This window comes from Salmo salar, chromosome ssa08 (assembly GCF_905237065.1).
Source record: "Salmo salar chromosome ssa08, Ssal_v3.1, whole genome shotgun sequence".
Classification (NCBI taxonomy): domain Eukaryota; kingdom Metazoa; phylum Chordata; class Actinopteri; order Salmoniformes; family Salmonidae; genus Salmo; species Salmo salar.
This window is the reverse complement of record NC_059449.1, coordinates 1940880-1963209: the sequence shown is the minus strand read 5'-3', so window position 1 is coordinate 1963209 and position 22330 is coordinate 1940880. Positions and strand designations below refer to the sequence as shown.

General features: G+C 43.1%; 1 pseudogene; it reads right to left on the bottom strand.

Moving 5' to 3' along the window:
* Nucleotides 1-226: 226 nt before the first annotated feature.
* Nucleotides 227-22216, bottom strand: LOC106610027 (sodium/hydrogen exchanger 9B2-like; annotated as a pseudogene).
* Nucleotides 22217-22330: the final 114 nt, after the last annotated feature.

The window sequence follows — 22330 nt, the reverse complement described above, 5'->3', positions numbered from 1 at the left end:
AGGGCCAGTGCTGACGGTTCTATCAATATCAAATCATTTCTGGGTATGAATATAATATTCCAGTTGAACTAGACCTACAGTATATACGCAATCTGGAGCAAATTATAATGGAATTAGTTTAACAGTTCAAGTTTCAAAAGTTAAAACAGGACTCATAAATGGTATGATAAATGACTGAAAAAACTAAAGGGACCCTTTCAAGAGTCCATACAAAAGTATCTCTAAATCAACTGCACAACTCTTTATGGAATCAAATTCATAAATACTGAATAATAAAAACACAAAATGAATAGAACAAAAAAACTGACTGTTTGGCAGTCTTTTCTTAAACAGATTTTACAGTATATTGCTCTGAATGCGATGCTATTATCTGAGCCACATTGATTTTGCATGAAAGACCCCTGTCATAAATATATCTTAGCTAGGGGCCCATATTATTCATGTTTTTTGTGGCATTCGGTCACATTTAGTGCACAATACTATTTGAATGTTGCTTAAATGGAAACGTACAATAAATAAAATTGTCTAGCTAGCAACAACCGTCCAACGCTAAATATAATATTTTCTTTGAATCAAACTGCACAACAACCTTCTCATAAATACATTACATTCACACAGAATACAACATCAGCAACTGGTAAATAATTGATGCGTAAGGCCTAAGGACAAAAAAATAAATGCTGTGAAGGCATACATACACTGTATGATAATGAACACACAATATGCCCGATAGTCAATGTCAAAAACATTCAATTCCAGTGGCTCAGCTCATCGAACCACTTAATGATAGGGTATCATTTTATTAGTAGCATTACTGAATTTTCAGTATAGTGAAATTAACGTTACAGTATAGTGCATAATGCTTGGATATAGTGGATTGTTGGTTGAGTGGCAGCTGTAGTTCGAGGCCTGGAAACTACCCTCGGGGGAGATATAAATAAAAGCTGCAGGATGTCAAACACACCAAGGACAGATACACAGATGAGAGACCCCACTGTCCGAAAGGCAATATATCCTGGCTGTCACCAGAGTCTGAAATAGGAACCATATTCTCTAAACAGTACAGCACTAAAGAGAATAGGGTGCCATTTTTACACTAGAATAGGATGCCATTTTAGATGCACGCTTGAAGTGCCCCCATTTCCCTACGATCCATCCATGTTATTTCCTCCTTGGTGAAGTGTACTTCCTGGTTCCCGCCATCAGAGGGTACTCTCGTAGGTGATTGGGGTCTCGGTAATAGTTCCGCTTTGCTCCCGCTCTGCATATCCAAGGAAAAAGGGTAGAAAATAATGATTAAAAAATTGCCTTTGCAGTGTGTGCGCGTGCATGCTTGCATGTGTGTGCGAGAGAAACTGAAGTGCCTCCATGTGAGTATAAACTAAATAAGACTATAGGCCAAATGGTCAATATGGAAAAATGTCTCAGCGAGTGTACAGTCTGAGACACAGTGATGGGCAGGTAACACGTTTTATGAGGACACACAGTGTAGTCAAATAAAAAGATCTCCCTCCAAACCTGAAGAGCAAAAAAAAGCTACCATTGTGTGGTGACAGGGCTGAGACGAAACGAGGCATGAAACAAAGACTACCTGAAGCCACGATGCAAATCATTCTCCAATCCACAGCTTCTCTTTATTAGGCTGAGATCCTGACTGACACGCTCTGTTTCACCACTGTCAACAATGTTGAAACAAAGCATATCAGTTTGGATTCCAGGCTTTTTTGAATAAAGATCATCTCAGTCATAAAGGTACACTGCTTTTCATGAACACGCTTCCGTCCCTATGCTGTGTGGACAAAGCTATGACAAGCTGGTTTTAAAAAAGCACAATTGAATATAATAGGAGTGGAGGTTAAAACCATAATGGGGTGTATAAGGTCACCGTTTACAGTGCCTTGCAAAAGTATTTACACCCCCCTTTGCGTTTTTCCTATTTTGTTGCATTACAACCTGTAATTTAAATGGATTTTTATTTGGACGTCATATAATGGAAATACACAAAATAGTCCAAATTGGTGAAGTGAAAAAAAAAAAAAATATTCAAAAACAGTTCAATTTAATTTAATTTAATTAAAAAAAAAAAAATGTAAGTGCCACGTGGATATGTATTCAACCCCTTTGCTATGAAGCTCCTAAATAAGATCTGGTGCAACCAATTACCTTCAGATGTCACATAATTAGTTAGATTGCACACATGGACTTTATTTAAGTATCACATGATCTTAGTGTGTGTGTGTGTGTGTGTGTGTGTGTGTACATACATACATACATACACCTGTTCTGAAAGGCCCCAGAGTCTGCAACACCACTAGGCAAGCAGCACCATGAAGACCAAGGAGCTCTCCAAACAGGTCAGGGACAAAGTTGTGGAGAAGTACAGATCAGGGTTGGGTTATAAAAAAAATATCCGAAACTTTGAACATCCCACGAAGCACTATTAAATCCATTACTAAAAAAATTGAAGGAATATGGCACCACAACAAACCTGCCAAGAGAGGGCCGCCCACCAAAACTCACGGACCAGGCAAGGAGGGCATTCACCAGAGAGGCAACAAAGAGACCAAAGATAACCCTGAAGGAGCTGCAAAGCTCCACAGCGGAGATTGGAGTATCTGTCCATAGGACCACTTTAAGCCGTACACTCCACAGAACTGGGCTTTATGGAAGAGTGTCTAAGCAAACATGTTTGGTGTTCACCAAAAGGCATGTGGGAGACTCCCCAAACATATGGAAGAAGGTACTCTGGTCAGACGAGACTAAAATTGAGCTTTTTGGCCATCAAGGAAAACACTATGTCTAGCGCACACCCAACACCTCTCATCACCCTGAGAAAACCATCCCCACAGTGAAGCATGGTGGTGGCAGCAGCATCATGCTATGGGGATGTTTATCATAGGCAGGGACTGGGAAACTGGTCAGAATTGAAGGAATGATGGATGGCGCTAAATACAGGGACATTTGAGGGAAACCTGTTTCAGACTTCCAGAGATTTGAGACTGGGACGGAGGTTCACCTTCCAGCAGGACAATGACCCTAAGCATACTGCTAAAGCAACACTCCAGTGGTTTAGGGGAAACAATTAAATGTCTTGGAATGGCCTAGGTCAAAGCCCAGACCTCAATCCAATTGAGAATCTGTGGTATGACTTAAAGATTGCTATACATCAGCAGAACCCATCCAACTTGAAGGAGCTGGAGCAGTTTTGCCTTGAAGAATGGGCAGAAATCCCAGTAGCTAGATGTGCCAAGCTCATAGAGACATACCCCAAGAGACTTGCAGCTGTAATTGCTGCAGAAGGTGGCTCTACAAAGTATTGACTTTGGGGGGGTGAATAGTTATGCATGCTCAAGTTCAGTTTTTTTTGTCTTATTTCTTGTTTGTTTCACAAGAAAAAATATTTTGCAACTTCAAAGTGGTAGGCATGTTGTGTAAATCAAATGATACAAACCCCCTAAAAATCAATTTTAATTCCAGGTTGTAAGGCAACAAAATAGGAAAAATGCCAAGTGGGGTGAATACTTTCGCAAGCCTCTGTACATCATGTGGAGATAACAGCTGTCACTCAAGCTAGGTTAGTAGTAGGTGTGGGTTTTTGTGTGTTTCTATTTTAAAAGCGATGGTGAGGCAGTCCTTTCTGTTGCTGTGTGCTTCTGTCTGTGCATTTATGCAAAAAGTGTGTTTGCACATTCTGTGTGTGCGTCCTCACCCCAGGCAGCGTTCTTTGGTTTCTGCAGCAGGCGAGGTCCTGTGAGTCCTATGACCAGGGCCCCTATGGGGGCGGTGAGCAGGATGGAGAGCACAGCCACTGTCAGCACGTCCATGCCGTACTTCTCCAGCTCCTTATCCTTCTTGGTGCGGGCCATGTCCAGCGCTGTGGAGCCGATGGCCGCCTGGGGAGAGAAGAGGGGAGGAGATCGACACATTGGCCACGTCACCCTCAACATTGTGAGAGCTGGAACTCTGTCAAAGTTAAAATAACGCAGACACAGGTAATAATACGTGTTGCATGTCGCGCAATCATTAGTTAGAATATTCAAATGTTATGGTCGTTTTGCTTGTTAAGCCTTTTTTGTGTGAAGCAAATTTCACCCTTGGATCATGTTTTGTATGCTTATTGGATACAGCGAAATGGAGAGGAGAATGTTGAAAGAGCAGTAAGCTGGATTTGAGCCCATGCTGGCCGAGGTACATCGTACATGTGCTCCAGAGGCAGGGGTTTAGACCACTCCAGGCCACCTTAGTTTCTATTTAACGTTAAGTACCTGTACAGTGGCTTTGGGTAGCCAGGCCAGAGCGATGAAGAGCTTCTCTTTGAAGTTGAAGCCGGCACACAGCACACATACGAAGGTGAAGAGAACACGCACCAGCAGACCAATGGCCAGAGAGCCTATGCCCAGGCCTGGTTGGACAGAGAAGTTAAGGGGGGGTTGAATGATAAACACTATTCAAGTTAAAGTAGGAAAACATTTGGAAAACACCCCTGATAGATTATCTCCAAAGAGTGGGGTATAAATGTATACGCAGTGTGTGTTCTTACTGACTGTGTGTTTATGCGGGTGTTTGTGTTCTTACCGACAGTGTTTTTGTCCAGCTCTGAGATTTGGATCTCGGCCCCGATCAAGCCGAAGAGCAGTGGCTGGAACACCTCCCAGGCAATACCCACTATGTCCTCCACAGGGACCTGCACATACATCGAGTCAGACAGATGCACACGTTACGGTTTCTCAAAGTACTGACGTTTTCAAATACAATTTGTGAAAGTAGAGCAAATGGAGGGGTGAGAGGCGCCATCAAGACAAGTGATAAAAACATTAAAAACCACCTATGACACAAACCAGACTACAGAGAGAGTTCAGCAAACACCAAGACTTCACAACTGTGTTACTCTACTGGAGAATCTGCCTCCCATAGAGACAATACGAGATGTGACTCTGACTGTATATTTGGGATTGGGCCTCTATCCTGATTGGAAGGGTCCCACTGTGTGTTAAGACAGCAGTTTGTGCTGCACTGGAACGTTCAAGCTGTCCAGCTGCTATCCAATGCTTTAGTCGAGTCCACTGTGTTGGAGGTAAGGGCTCAGGGGGCATTTGGGTGAGAGAGTAAGTGCCTAGCTAGAAGATGCAGGGTACGAGGGGTTGAGTGAGTGGTCGGCACGGGATGGGGTCGTTGTGTGTGTGAGATTGACTGACCTTTGACCTTCTCCAGCCCAGGCTGGCCAGGAAGGCGAGGACCAGGGTGCAGAGGCCCCCCGAGCCGGGGAAGCCGGCCACGTTGCTGCCGAACACGGCAAACACCGACAGGCCCAGTAGCAGGAATGAGCGCTTCATCACTACCTTGTCCTACAGGAGAAAGAGTGAGAGAGAGAAGGAAGGATGTATTACTAAAAGTTTTCCAAACAAGGACTATGTCCCTGGAGTAACATTACTGAGAAAAGGAAACGCGACTGAGAAAACTGAGCTCCGTTATAGGTCAACTCCACAGTCCAGTTTCCTCTATTGCACTCCACACTGCCCTTTCACACCTGGACAAAAGGAACAGCTATGTGAGAATGCTATTCATTGACTACAGCTCAGTGTTCAACACCATAGTGCCCTCAAAGCTCATCAGTAAGCTAAGGACTCTGGGACTAAACACCTCCCTCGGCAACTGGATCCTGGACTTCCTGACGGGCCACCCCCAGGTGGTATGGGTAGGTAACAATACATCTGCCACGCAGATCCTCAACACGGGTGCCCCTCAGGGGTGCGTGCTCAGGCCCCTCCTGTACTCCCTGTTCACTCATGACTGCACGGCCAGGCACGACTCCAACACCATCATTAAGTTTGCCGATGACACAACAGTGGTAGGCCTGATCACCGACGAGACAGCCTATAGGGAGGTTAGAGACCTGGCCGTGTGGTGCCAGGACAACAACCTCTCCCTCAACGTGATCAAGACAAAGGAGATGATTGTGGACTACAGGAAAAGGAGAACCGAGCACGCCCCCATTCTCATCGGCGGGACTGAAGTGGAGCAGGTTGAGAGTTCCTTGGCGTCGACATCACCAACAAACTAACATGGTCCAAGCACACCAACACAGTCGTGAAGAGGGCACGACAAAGCCTATTCCCACTCAGGAGACTGAACAGATTTGGCATGGGTCCTCAGATCCGCAAAAGGTTATTCAGCTGCACCATTGAGAGCATCCTGACGGCCTCCGACCGCAAGACAGTAAGGAGGGTAGTGCGTATGGCCCAGTACATCACTGGGTCCAAGCTTCCTGCCATCCAGGACCTCTATACCATGCGGTGTCACCCTAGTCATAGACTGTTCTCTCTGCTACCACGCGGCAAGCAGTACCGGAGCGCCATGTCTAGGTCAAAGAGGCTTCTAAACAGCTTCTACCCCCAAACCATAAGACTCCTGAACATCTAGTCAAATGGCTACCCAGACTATTTGCATTTGCCCCCCCCTTACACTGCTGCTACTCTTTTATTATCTATGCATAGTCACTTTAATAACTCTACCTACATATTACCCCCGCACATTGAATCTGTACCGGTACCCCCTGTATATAGCCTCGTTATTGTCATTTTACTGCTGCTCTTTAATTATTTGTTACTTTTATTTTTGGGGGTATTTTCCTAAAACTGCATTGTTGTTTAACCTGTTATGGATAGGGGGCAGTATTTTCACGGCCGGATAAAAAACGTACCCGATTTTATCTGTTTATTACTCCTGCCCAGAAACTAGAATATGCATATAATTGTTTGATTTGGATAGAAAACACCCTAAAGTTTCTAAAACTGTTTGAATGGTGTCTGTGAGTATAACAGAACTCATATGGCAGGCCAAAACCTGAGAAGATTCCAAACAGGAAGTGCCCTCTCTGACCATTTCTTGGCCTTCTTTAGCCTCTTTATTGAAAACAGAGGATCTCTGCTGTAACGTGACACTTTCTAAGGCTCCCATAGGCTCTCAGAAGGCGCCAGAACGTTGAATGATGACTTCGCAGTCCATGGCTGAAAAACAGTAGCGCATTTGGATAGTGGTCAATCTGAGAATAATGAAACGGGGCGCACGTGAAGAGTCCATTTTACATTTTCAGTCTTTGAACGACTCCCGGTCGGAATATTATCGCTATTTTATGAGAAAAATCGCATAAAAATTGATTTTAAACAGCGTTTGACATGCTTCGAAGTACGGTAATGGAATATTTTGAATTTTTTTGTCACGATACGCGTCGGGCGCGTAACCCTTCGTCACCCTTGGATAGTGTCTTGAACGCACGAACAAAACGCTTTATTATTTGGAACCAAACCAACATTTGTTGTTGAAGTAGAAGTCCTGGGAGTGCATTCTGACGAAGAACAGCAAAGGTAATCAAATTTTTCTTAAAGTAAATCTGAGTTTGGTGAGTGCCAAACTTGGTGGGTGTCAAAATAGCTAGCCTGTGATGGCCGGGCTATCTACTCAGAATATTGCAAAATGTGCTTTCACCGAAAAGCTATTTTAAAATCGGACATAGCGATTGCATAAAGGAGTTCTGGATCTATAATTCTTAAAATAATTGTTATGTTTTTTGTGAACGTTTATCGTGAGTAATTTAGTAAATTCACCGGAAGTGTTCGGTGGGAATGCTAGTTCTGAACGTCACATGCTAATGTAAAAAGCTGGTTTTTGATATATGAACTTGATTGAACAAAACATGCATGTATTGTATAACATAATGTCCTAGGAGTGTCATCTGATGAAGATCATCAAAGGTTAGTGCTGCATTTAGCTGTGGTTTTGGTTTTTGTGACATTATATGCTAGCTTGAAAAATGGGTGTCTGATTATTTCTGGCTGGGTACTCTCCTGACATAATCTAATGTTTTGCTTTCGTTGTAAAGCCTTTTTGAAATCGGACAGTGTGGTTAGATAAAGGAGAGTCTTGTCTTTAAAATGGTGTAAAATAGTCATATGTTTGAAAAATTGACGTTTTCGGATTTTCGAGGAGTTTGTATTTCGCGCCAAGCCCCATCATTGGATATTGGAGCGGTGTTCCGCTAGCGGAACATCTAGATGTAAGAAGTTAAAGGCTTGTAAGTAAGAATTTCACTGTAAGGTCTACACCTGTTGTATTTGGCGCATGTGACTAATAACATTTGATTTGAAAGCTAAGTCCTTTCAATGATGATTCATACCTGGTCTTTGCTGGGAAAGTAGTGCAACAGAAATCCCAGCAGTACCCCAGCAACCATTCCCCCTCCCACCTCCAGTATACCTCTCAGCAGGTTGTACCACATGGAGCCTGCAGAGGGAGACACAGCACAACAAAACATATGAAATTAATATCAAAACAGATGGGATCGTCCCAAATGGCACCCTGTTACTTTTGACCAGAGTCCTATGTGGGCCTTGGTCAAAAATAGTTCACTATATAGGGAATGCGATGCCATTTAGGACACAGAATCCAGCAGGAAGTCAATAATAAAAAGCATGCAATACAGAGGAAGACACAGTAATAGCAGAACACATGCAGTTTGCTCATACTAATGGTCCCGTGGCTCAGTTGGTAGAGCATGGCGCTTGCAACAACAGGGTTCATAGGTTCGATTCCCGAAGTGTGAGGGTGTCATCTATTGGATCCAGGACAGATTGCAGGAAGATTTCTATTAATGCTGCAACAAAAACAGATAAGTTCTATTCTTTTTCTAGTGGTCTCCTCTCATCATTGGCTCAGAGCAGAGGCACAGATCAACAACCTCTCTCTTGATTGGTTTAGAGCAGAAGAACAGATCAACATGCTCCCGACTGATTGGATCCCTACCGGTGGCGAAGGCCATGCCCATGCAGGTGGTGAAGCCGGTGATGGCCAGGATGTCGTCAAAGCTGCCGGCAGCCATGAGGAGGGTAGGGATGCCCTGCTCCAAGCCGTAGCCATCCTTCTGCAGCAGCAGCATTGAGGGAACCACCACGGCCGGGGACACGGCTCCCAGCACAAATCTACAAGAGACGGGAGAGCCAAAGTGAGGGTTAATCATCATATTCATCAGGTTTGGGTTGCCAGGCTGAAGAGCGACCTCCGAAGAAACAACCTGTAATATGAATACTGATAATAATAATAATATTGTCATATGACCATTTAGCAGATAGCCAGTACAAACCTACAGGAGAGGAGACACACTATGAGAGTTCATCATATAATATGGCCCTGTAGAAGATGCTTTCAAAGGCCTGTAAAAGCACTTTGTGAGCAACTGCTGATGTTAAATCAAAATAATGCATTTGATTGATTAATATGAAGACACCACAAACCATGAAGAGACAGGGGAGGGGTTATGGGGGATAATACAATGATTATAGACAAAGTGTTTAATGATGCAGCTTTACTAATAGGAATTCGTTTGAGATATACACTATACATACGAAAGTATGTTGACATCCCTTCAAATTAGTGGATTTGTCTATTTCAGCCACAATCAATGCTGTATAAAATTTAACACACAGCCATGCAATCTCCATAGAGATCACATTGGCAGCAGGATGGCCTTACTGAAGAGCTCAGTGAACCTTTCAATGTGGCAGTTTGTCAAGTTTCTGCACTGCTAGAGCTGCCCCGGGTAACTGTAAATGCTGTTATTGTGAAGTGGAAATGCTTAGGAGCAACAACGGCTTACCCATGAAGTGGTAGACCACACAAGCTCACAGAACAGGACCGCTGAAGCGCGTAGTGCGGAAAAATCATCTGTCCTCGGTTGCAACACTCACTACCAAGTTCCAAACTGCCTCTGGAAGCAACATCAGCACAAGAACTGTTCGTCGGGAGCATCATGAAAAGGGTTTCCATGGCCGAGCAGCTGCACACAAGCCTAAGATCACCATGAGCAATACCAAGCGTTGGCTGGAGTGGTGTAAAGCTCGCCGCTATTGGACTCTGTAGCAGTGGAAACTTGTTCTCTGGAGTGATGAATCACGCTTCACCATCTGGCAGTCCAAAGGACAAATCTGGGTTTGGCGGAAACCAGGAGAACACTACCTGCCCCAATGAATAGTGCCAACTGTAAAGTTTGGTGGAGGAGGAATAATGTCTGGGGTTGTTTTTCATGGTTCGGGCTAGGCCCTTTGGTTTCAGTAGGGAAATCTTAACACTATAGCATACAATGACATTCTAGATGATTCTGTGCTTTCTTGTTTCAGCATGACAATGCCCCGTGCACAAAGCGAGGTCCATACAGAAATGGTTTGTCGAGATCGGTGTGGAAGAACTTGACAGACCTGCAGAGCCCTGACCTCAACACATTCGAACACCTTTGGGACGAATTGGAACGCTGACTGCGAGCCAGGCCTAATCGCTCAACATCAGTGCCCAACCTCACTAATGCTCGTGCCTGAATGGAAGCATGTCCCCGCAGCAATGTTCCAACATCTAGTGGAAAGCCTCCCCAGAAGAGTGGAGGCTGTTATAGCAGCAAAGGGGGGACCAACTCCATATTGATGCCCATGATTTTGGAATGCGATGTTCGACAAGCAGGTGTCCACATACTTTTGGTAATGTAGGAGGGTAGGGTAGTGTATTTAGAGGGATGGATGAATAGAACGATGGATAGATCAGAGTAAGAGACAGTAAGAGTGGAGAGGAAAAGAGAGAGAGTAAGAGGAGAGAGGATGAGAGAAATAGAGAAGACAGAGATAAAGCAAAAGAGAGGGAGAGCGCGAAAAAGAGACAGCAAGGGGCTAAGAGTCAGAGGATGAAATGAAAATGTATAAAGGCTGGGTATCCAATCTTACTCCTGGAGAGCTACCCTCCTGTAGGTTTTCGCTCCAACCCCAGTTGGAACTGACCTGGTTCACCTTATCAACCAGCTCATTATTAGAATCAGGTGTGCTAGATTAAGGTTGGAGTGAAAACCTACAGGACGGTAGCTCTCCAGGAACAGGGTTGGAGAGCCCTGGTATAAAGTATACTTCAAGTGTTCACGGTGAGTTACAGTAGCTGCCAAATACTCTACACCTGTCTTAACGGAATGCAAGTGGTGTTAGGTAGCCCTTTAGTTTTACAAATGCGTCGGGAGGCTACAAATGCGTCGGGAGGCTGCAGAATACTAAGTGGAATTTAGACGACCGACCAAAAGAGAGAGTTTACCCAAGGATGAATCCCCAGATCCAGGGCAGGCCCATGAGGAAGTGGGAGGCGATGGCGATGGTGCAGGCCTCGATAATGCAGGGTCCCATTCCCACGCGTATACACACCATACTCAGCTTCTTCAGAGCCTGGGAAAACACACATGTATACCAACACACCCATTAATAGAAAAATCGAAATGTCATTAGTCCACTGTTGATACAATCCCAAGTTAAAGGAACAATCCACATTTCATTAGCCCCAAATGTTTTGCAGGTCAGCAGTAAAGTTGACATAATGTGGCAAGTGACACTTTGCTTCTTGAAGGTCCTGAAAACTTGACTGCTGAAATGCAAAACATTTCGGGACTGTATCAACAGTGGACTAATGAAAAACATACACATTGTTTTTGAGTGTATTTCTCCTTTAACCTGTTAGGGGGCAGTATTTTCACGGCCGGATAAAAAAAACTTACCCGATTTAAACTGGTTACTACTCTTGCCCAGAAACGAGAATATGCATAGAATTTGTAGATTTGGATAGAAAACACTCTAAAGTTTCTAAAACTGTTTGAATTGTGTCTGTGAGTATAACAGAACTCATATGGCAGGCCAAAATCTGAGAAGACTCCATACAGGAAGTGCCCTGTCTGACAATTTGTTGTCCTTCTGTTGCATCTCTATCGAAAATACAGCATCTGTGCTATAACGTGACACTTTCTAAGGCTTCCATTGGCTCTCTAAAGCCGCCAGAAAGTGGAATGGGGTGTCTGCTGTCTCTGGGCAAAGTACAGCAACAGAGTTTGTAAGTGGTCAGCCTGGGGACAGTGAGACTGAGATGCACGTTCACGAGACTTCTCCACTTTTTTCTTTCAGCCTTTGAATGAATACAACGTTGCCCGGTTGGAATATTATCGCTATTTTACGAGAAAAATAGAATAAAATTTGATTTTAAACAGCGTTTGACATGCTTCTAAGTACAGTAATGGAATATTTCAATTTTTTTTGTCACGAAATGCACTCGCGCGTTACCCTTCGGATAGTGACCTGAACGCACAAACAAAACGGAGGTATTTGGATATAACTATGGATTATTTGGAACCAAAACAACATTTGTTGTTGAAGTAGAAGTCCTGGGGGTGCATTCTGACAAAGAACAGCAAAGGTAATCCAATTTTTCTAATCGTAATTCTGAGTTTAGTGAGCCCCAAACTTGGTGGGTGTCAAAACAGCTAGCCTGTGATGGCCGAGCTATGTACTCAGAATATTGCAAAATGTGCTTTCGCCGAAAAGCTATTTTAAAATCGGACATAGCGTTTGCATAAAGGAGTTCTGTATCTATAATTCTTAAAATAATTATGTATTTTGTCAACGTTTATCGTTGAGTAATTTAGTAAATTCACCGGAAGTTTACGGTGGCTATGCTAGTTCTGAACATCACATGCTAATGTAAAAAGCTGTTTTTTGATATAAATATGAACTTGATTGAACAAAACATGCATGTATTGTATAACAATGTCCTAGGAGTGTCATCTGATGAAGATCATCAAAGGTTAGTGCTGCATTTAGCTGTGTTTTTTTTTTTTTGTGACATATATGCTTGCTTTGAAAATGGCTGTGTGATTATTTTTGGCAGGGTACTCTCCTGACATAATCTAATGTTTTGCTTTCGCTGTAAAGCCTTTTTGAAATCGGACAATGTGGTTAGATTAACGAGAGTCTTGTCTTTAAAATGGTGTAAAATAGTCCTATGTTTGAGAAATTGAAGTTATAGCATTTTTGAGGTATTTGTATTTCGCGCCACGCGATTCCACTGGCTGTTGACTAGGGTGGGACGCTAGCCCATAGAAGTTAACACAGGAACATCAATAATAAAGGAAGTACTAAACACTAAACGAATTGGCCTATGGAGAGTGTGATAGAAAAATTACATATTTACCTGGTTAGTTTGATATTAACAGTTAGCAATTAATACTTTACAAATAGGAAGACATTTCTGTTCTGTAAAGAGATTGTTTCGACTCTAGCTTCCTGCAGTTAGTCTCGGCGTAGGGTCAAGCGTTCTATAGACAAAATGTGGTGTGTGTGACCCAAGATAGAGAGAGCCTGAAAGACCTTAGAACAATGCCTCATTGTTCTCATCTTCCTGGCATCTGGGAATCTAGGGGGGGGGGCAAAACACCATCCTATGTAGATAACCAAGGTGGCTTATGGGAGTTGGAACCAGTCTGACTAAGCATTTTTAAGTCCTATATAAGGTCTCCGTTTTATCATTATCAGTTAGGATCTTGGCCCGTCGACGGTTTCATTATTGCAATAATTAAAACGATATTGAATAAAGATGATTGTTTGAAGAAATGACAAAGTCTCTCTCACTTTGATTAGAAAATTCCACCAAAAGAGTGTTTTATTGACATACCGAGCCATCCAATCCCAGGCCTGCTCGGGCCAGGATGACAGCAAGGGCAATGTTCCTCAGGGAGGAGGACCATCGGTAGTCGATGTACACGGCGTCTGTTACCACGGGGATATTACGCAGCAGGAAGCCCGTCAATAGCATACCTGTAGAGAATGGCAGAGAACAATGATACTTTATCATACTGTTAAAGTTAATACTTTTATAAACAACCATGGTGTTATTCTTTGGACTTTCTCTCACAGCAAGAGGGACAAAAAACGATGTCTTGCTGTGTTGTTCTGAAGACAAACTTGTTTTTATATTAAAAAGAAGAAGAACTAAACAGGGGCTAAGATATCATACCCATCTTCACATTGGTTCAAATGCCAAGAAATACATATTTTACGACACATTCTTTGTTCTGATAGTCTGGGAACTGCATGTTAAAAAGGTTGAAGATCAATTGGTTTAAGATATCAAAAGGCTTCTAGGCATAGGAGTCTTTTGAGAGTAAAGGAAAAACCTTTCCAAGTAGGAATAGCTCAAACTGAAGACATGCGTACAGTGGAGTCTTTAATTTACTGTATGAAACTGAATTGCCTTTGAAGGTCAGAAAGATCAATATGGTCCTGTGTGGTTACATTTACATTTAAGTCATTTAGCAGACGCTCTTATCCAGAGCGACTTACATATTGGTTCAGTTGGTAAGAGAGTGGCATTAGCCAACGTCAGGGTTGTGGATTTGATTCCCACTGGTGGCATACAAAACCGTAAAACTCACATCACTGTAAACCGCTTTGGATAAAATGTCTGCTTAATAGCGTATTATCAATAAAGTACACAACAATTCCATCCCGTTTGGGACGCAAGCAATGACTATTGTCTGAGCAGGGAGGAACCAGTTGACAGGCATAAGAATGTGGCACTGACTGTCGGTTAGCCTAAGTTAAGTAAAAAATAAAATACCTTTAAGGCTGTAACAAAGCTTAAACGAAACGGAATTCATGCTTTGTTCCATTTTAATGCTGCGTCCCCAGGCAACGCAGGCCCCAACATTTTTTTATTTAGTTCAAACAATAAAACGGGGACATTGAACTGGGGATGCAGCATCTCTGGGTTCACAAAAAGAAAATCAGGGGTTGGAGAGACATTAAATATCAAAGATCTATATCCAACAAACAGGACTTAACTTCTGAACTATGGGAGTGGGCTCTGTCGGATAGACACTACGCTAATGATCAACGTTTAGAAATGAAAGACCCACCACAAATACTTCTTTATTATCTACAATCTCCTTTCTGGACTGTTGAAAGTGAGGAGTAGGCTGTGAACCCGAACATCTGACTTCTACCTTCTTGCGGGCTGAATGAGTGTCCACTGTCTTATTAACGGGGTCTGTGCAAACTACAGGACTTTTCAGGTGGTTACCAGCATCAAGAGAGACTTTGGTCAAAGCTCAACCAAGTATTGTTTATTGAGAAATGAAAATACATTTTTCATTCACTTCCTAAGTCAACAAGGGTGTTAATTTGGTTAGAAATGGGATGAGGTGTGATATGAACTCACTTCACTGTCTAGGTATGGTAGTAACACATGTATGATGTACTACACATGATGTACTACACATGAAGTAGCAGTGTTGGCAAAGCCAGACAGAATAATAAGGGGACTGTTTGACCATCCGTATATAGTAAAGAGTAGTAGTGAGGGGACAAGCAAGTGCATGCAGGCTAAATATAGTGAGTGGGTGTGTTTAATCATAATGTGTGCTTATTATAGTAAGTAGGTGTATTCTATCTACTATATCAGCAGATATATATTACCAGCAGCCAGGATGATGGCGTCTCTGACTGTTACTAAGGAGCATGTAGGGCACTCAACACCCTGAAGGCATTTTTTTTCTCATTCTCAACAAGTCAAATGAAGTAAAGGTTACAGAAAATAACTTGTTGTATGCTGCACATACACAGACAAGACAGACCCCATCACCTACAACACACACACTCACTCTCTCCATTCGCATTACCTACCCAGGAGCGGGGGAAAGGGAGGCAGTTTGGGAAGCCTTATGAGGCCCACCAGTTTTCCCCCGGTGACGGAGCAGATGAAGAGCACGGTGATGCCGAACAGGTTCCCCCCCGGCAGACACTCCTCCTCTGTGATGGACCACACCACGCCAAACAGCACTAATGCAATGAGGACTGGGAGGGAGGAGAGGTCAGAAGTCAGTACGTAGCCAGTTGGTTTTGCCTTTTACCTGCCAAATAAAATAACAGATTGCATGTGCTGTACTTGATTTGGTTTGCAAGGTACAATGGTCTCAAAGGTCTACTACTAAGCCTAAATGTTAACTTGTAACTGTCAGTATATCAGGGACAGTGGGTAGTGCTTTAGTCCATCTGTAAATCTACTCCATTTGTGCTATATAAAACGCCTCTGGGTACTGTGGCACTGTTCAACAGCGTGCGCTGGATAAAGAGAGAGATACACACACTGGTTCTACAAACCCCCCATTTTCCACTCGCCCAAGCACAGAATGCTACAAGATGCCAACTCCTGATTCCATAGCAATGACACCAAGGTAACATCTCTACGGTAGCATTAGCCCACCCTGGTGCCCAGAATTAAATAAAACAGACCACAATGGCATTATCAGCACATTGAAGCGTTATGAAGTTTCATGACATTAGGCCACTCTAGTGTTAGGCCTATATTGCATCTCTATTCTGGTGTCCATAGGGCACCAGCATAGAGACAATACTAGAGTGGCCTATATCTATGTTGGTGCCCACCCTTGGTGATGAGGGAGGCCAGGAGGCCTCGGGGCGGGCAGGGGCATGCCCGGCGGAGCCTGCCACAGCAGATGACCGGGGGGTCAGTGTTGGTGCCCGCATCCACCACCGGGTTACGGGGGATAAAGTAGGTCTCCTCCGTGACCTGGGGGTTGGGTTCCGGCTCGCCACCACCTGAATCTGGTTCACACCCAGGAACTACCGGGGGGAGCCATACCGGGGGGGAGCCATGTCAGCAGCCATACTTTTTAACTTTCTTACTACAAAAATGCCATTTCAATACAAGCTTCTGAAAAAGTAACACTACTGGATATTTTTATATTATTTCAAAAAAGATTACTATCGTACTCTAACCATAGTTATAAGGTGCAATATGCAGAAATCGCTCCGCCATTTTCTGGTTACTTCAATTCAAATAGTTTATGTAACAAAACAAGCAATGTATAGTGTAGAGAATCAATGTACCATTCAAACAAAGCACTGTTAAATATATTTTCAATAACCAAAAAGATTATATTTTCAGCTGGTGTACAAAACCAAAAGTAAAAGGACGCAAAAACTAAACTTAACGGAAGCATAGAAATAGTGCACAGAGAACAGATCTTGCTTTCAATGAGAATAATTGATCTATAATTCACATTTCTATGTGAATTTGGACAGGTCGCCCAAAAAGTTGCATATTGTAGCTTTAACTTCTTGAGTTGAAATCATTGCAATCTTTCAAGAGAGTGATTGTGGTCAGGAAGTTGTTTTGGGTAGCCTAGCCTAACTCTTGAAAGTTGATAAGAATGGTACTGGAGCCAATGCTACTGGCTTTTTTGCCTCCATTTCTTTGTCACACCTACAGCATGTTAAGTGGTTCTCATTGTTGACAGAGAGGTTAGTCACACTAACAAGACACTACTGTGTTCCCAGTGTTAGGTTCTAAATAAACGGAGTAAAAACTCACGGACGACTAGCAAAGCTCAAACCAGGTTTATTCACCCACTGCGTTACACAGCAACCTATGACAAAAACACATTTACACAAGTACTGGTATTTAAACCTTCCTCCTATGCGGAGTCTCCTCCGTACACATCTGGACAGCCAATACATCTCTGTTGCTAGGCAGGAAGTTAAGTGATGTGGGTAATAAACTGTTCCTTCTCCCTTAATGTGACCTGGCCTCGGCCCCCATTCCTCACTAATCCACCCTATCAGTGACCACAATCATATGATTGCCTTTCTCTTACTTAGTAACATTCCAAGTCCCTGGCTCATATCCAACCTTAATTGACCCCACCATATACATTCCTCCTACAGATAACCATTAACTTCTGGTGTAGCAAGTATTTCAAATTAAAACCCAACAACTGAAACCAGACTGTGGCCCTTCTCCTTTCCATAGGATACCTGATGTCTAACAATAACATGCTCTGCACTCCCCTCTCTCCCTCAGTACCATGAACAAGGACATTTCATACTTCAAGTTTAGAAGTCAGAACCCATCACCAGTAAATAATAGTTTTCATGCTTATCATAAAGAGTAGATGTTGTGGCACAATGATGTTGTGGCACAATGTTGTGGCACAATGTGAACAGTCAGTGCCATGAACAAGGCTTTTGATCCAACTTACAGAAATACCACACTCTGTGGAAAAAGAAGCTGGCAAAAATCATGAGCAAATCTCCTTGTAGGGTACATCAAGGTGTTTCAAATGCCCTAACAAAAAGTCAGCAATGATGATTTTACTTTTGTTTTCAAGTAAATATTTGACCCCATAAATGCATAGTGCCAAATAAGAGTGCACAGTACACTGCCAATAACACATTTAATCTAATGCCCTCAAAACTGATTCTAGATCAATATGTTTGGAATTGTCTACTATTATGCCGAAGCTTTCGGTCAGCCAATTCTCATAGCTTCAGCGACTCAGCATCATTAAATTATGTAAAGGCTATCTATTAACATTTTGGCTAAAGCACTAGATATACTATACCTCTGCATGGTTCGTTACTGACGAGGCTCCAGGACTGTGTTCTAGGTCCAGCAAGGGAGAAGGTGTAGGCGGCTTCGACTTGGGCTGGTCGTCCTCCATCATGGCATCTAATACAGTTCACTTTCTCCTCCTCACTTCTTCTCGAACCTCACAGCAAACCTGTTGAGGGGTTGGGTGGGCCATCGGTGCACTGCTGCTCTGCTCTTTTCCTGTTGTATCCTAAGGTCTGACTCTGTCTAGCACTAGCTCCCATTCAGTGAGTCGTCACCTGTTTATCAGTCAAAGGCAGTGACAGTGAGTGTTTGCTTGGTGGAACTGGCCAGAGGCATCTGAGGCAAACATGACTGTAGAGATATGAGGTGGAAACAAGCCAAGTGCAAGAGCAATCAAAGCTGAAGGTAAACAGTACTGTAAAACAGTTTTCAATGTTCAGCATTCTGCTACCAGTATGGAATGAGACTGGGAGTAAGGGTATCAATGCATGAATGCAGAATTTCCTCTTCTTTAACTTCATATAGAAATCATACTAAATTGATGTTATTAGCGACATTGCCAACACTCTCCTTATATAATGGCATTTCACATACAGCAGTGTCCATTTTATCTGAGACAAGCTCAGGTTGGATTGCTTTATTTAAACACATTCCAGCCACAGTTATGCTAGTAAAGTCCTAGTGTATAAAAATAAATTGTGACAGCTGTGATGGTAACAGTCAGTTTCGGTACAATTTTATAAATGCGAACAGAACGTTGGTTTGTTCAACATGGTGGGATCTTTTTGTGTCTGTAAAATGTTTTATGCGCGAAATGACGGTGGTTACACCTTTATGCACAAATATTGGTACAGTATAATAACCATCATATCGGCGTTAGCTTGGGAGTCGTGATGATATGGTGTGTGGTCCTCCCACTACAACTTGGGAAACCATTGTGTTTATTAGGCTACAGATTAAATAAATGATGGTGAACTTCACAGGATGGTGACAGTGCACCGTGATGAGCTTGATACCGCTTTCCAGTAAATAGGGTATTATTTTGGTGACATGATAATTGGTGTTTGACTGCCGTTTGACAAATAAAAATATTCCTCGCTCTTCCATAATAATCTCATCATGTAGACTAGCGTACCCGCACGTAAAATTTCCTTTCATAGGATAACCAGAGCCAAAGTCATTATCCATCGGGGGATTGGTTGAGCCTTACTTGAAGGCGTGACATCACTTCGAGCCTTTACCAAAACAATGGCAGGCAATCTCTCTCCCCTCGGACCTAAAACTTCGTAACAAGTGACAACTCTAAAACCAGCAGTAACGACCAACTTCAATGACAGTTCTTAAAATTAAAAATATCTAATATTCCAGCACCACAATAATACTGTCGCCGAGGAGGGCTTGTTAGCTAGCTACAGGGTTTGAGTCACCTCAGTCGTTTTATTATAAAACAGCTCAGCTAGCAACGCTAGCGAAACTGTGTCTAGACTCAGGAGCTCATGGGCACATACTAGACATGTCACATAGGTGTCAGGAGCCAGCTGGTTGGATATGATTCCACCATGGGCAACAGCGACTGGCTACTAGTTCGTTTTCAACAAAATATGTTCAACTCATAGCTACTTAGTTCATCCAGTGACAACCGCATTTAGAAGGATAGCTACTGTCTCACACTGGCCAGGCAGAAGCCATCTCGATAGTTAACAGCTAGCTAATCGTGGACGCCAAAAGAAGACGCTAGCTAGACTCAGAAACTCACAACCTACAATAGCCAACTGGTTAGACATGATAACAACATGGGCAACAATAACTGCCGAATAGTTTGTTTTCAGACAAATATGTTCAACTCAGTTAGTTTAGTCACTGACCACTGCATTTAGGAGTCTAACTAAATTCACTCGCTCACTCACTGGCCAGAAAGTAGCCACTACTAGCCAACTAATCGTGGATTTCCTATAGATGGGTTAAGCCAGGTGGACACTACACGACTTTCAAAATCCTAACATCGCTGAGCCTTTCACATTAAACTACCACCTTTCCTGAAGTTAATTTTATTTTTGTGTTGCAAACGTAGTGGTGAGCACACTGAACGATGTGCCACAGATGGTCACACACTTCAAGATTCTTCGCGAGGATTCTCAATACCAATCGGTCTCGTGAAAATGTGATTAGATTTAACGTAGATACGAGCTGAGGCTCAGAGCAGCATCATAAACATTCAGTCAGACACTCACCATACAGAGTTGAACTATCTAGCCAACATTTTGAATTGAATAACATTGCTTGTGAACTTCAGAGCTGTAGCAATTTGACACTTTAGCAAAGGCAAGTACAAATGCATAATAGTAGTAGTTATCACTCCTGCACGAGATGAGTCATCGTCTCACTGGCTTCTTCTCTGTCGAGCTCTCATTGGCCATTGCTGATCACTTTTCTCAACATGTCGTTGCACATCTCACACTACAAGAGCATTGCAGATTGTGTTGATAAAAATCAAACATGTTTGAAAATATCAGGACGTCTGGACTACTCAAAGACCAGATTGGTAGCCCTCAGCTTGCGTCTCTTGACCCGCTCACATTAAAACGAGCGTCGGTGACGGCCGTGCGCCCCGAGTGGGCAACGACATGGGGATTTTGTCTCCGATCTCCAAAACTTGTCTGGGACAGCTAAATCGTGTGGTTTACACCCGGCGTTAGCAGACAACGTCAGCTGCCATGGGGCAGAAGTCAACCTGTTGTTGTGATTCTGGATGGCCAGATTGCTAGAAAGAATTACCAGAACCTGCCATGTGGGGAATCGTAAGTGGCTCGTTTCATCTCGTTATTGATACCATGTCTTGTTTTTAGGTGTTGTGACTGATTTCATTTTGCTACCCGCACTGTATCTGCAAACTGTTGTGTAGAGCGCACGTGTCATGACCAGAGTGGGCATATTTGCTATTTAATGCAACAGTTTGTGACAAAATTATTGGTAGAGTTTATAATGTGATGGAAGCACATTGAACTTAAGATTTTGAATTGTTACCTGAGAACTTAAGTGAAAAAGTATACCTAACAAAAAAATAAAACACAACATAAAACTATTTCAATGATTTTACTGAGTTATAGTTCATATTGGTGAAAACGGCATTTTTCGGCAGGACAGAGCAGCTACATCTGGTAAGATGAGGGGCGGGGGTGTGTGTCTATTTGTCAATAACTGCTGGTGCGCGATGTCTAATATTAAAGAAGTCTCAAGCTATTGGTCGCCTGAGGTAGATTACCTCATGATAAGCTGTAGATAACCATCTTCCAAGAGAGTTCTCATCTATATTAGTCGTAGCTGTCCATTTACCACCATAAACCAATGCTTGCACTAAGACCGCACTCAACCAGCTGTATAAGGCCATAAGCAAACAGGAAAATGCTCATCCAGAAGTGGCTGGGAACTTTAATGCTGGCAATCTTAAATCCATTTTACCTCATTTCTACCAGCATGTCACATGTGCAACCAGAATGAAAAAAAACTCTAGACCACCTTTACTCCACACACAGAGACGCATACAAAGCTCCCCCTTGCCCTCCATTTGGGAAATCTGACCATAATTCTATCCTCCTGATTCCTGCTTACAAGCAAAAACTAAAGCAGGTAGTACCAGTGACTCTCTCAATACAGAAGTGTTCGGATGAAGCTGTTTTGCTAGCAGACTGGAATATGTTCCAGGATTCATCCAACGGCATTGAGGAGTATACCACCTCAGTCACCGGTTTCATCAATAAGTGCATCGACGACGTCGTCCCCACAGTGGTTGTACGTACATATCCCAACCAGAAGCCGTGGATTACAGGCAACAACCGCACCGAGCTAATGGCTACAGCTTCCGCTTTCAACGAGCTGGACACTAATCCGGACGCTTATAAGAAATCCTGCTATGCCCACAGACAAACCATCAAACAGGCAAAGCATCAATACAGGACTAAGACTGAATCCTACTACACTGGCTCTGACGCTTGTCGGATGTGGCAGGGCTTGAAAACTATTACGGACAACAAAAAGGGAAACCCAGCCATGAGCGGCCCAGTGACGCGAGCCTTCC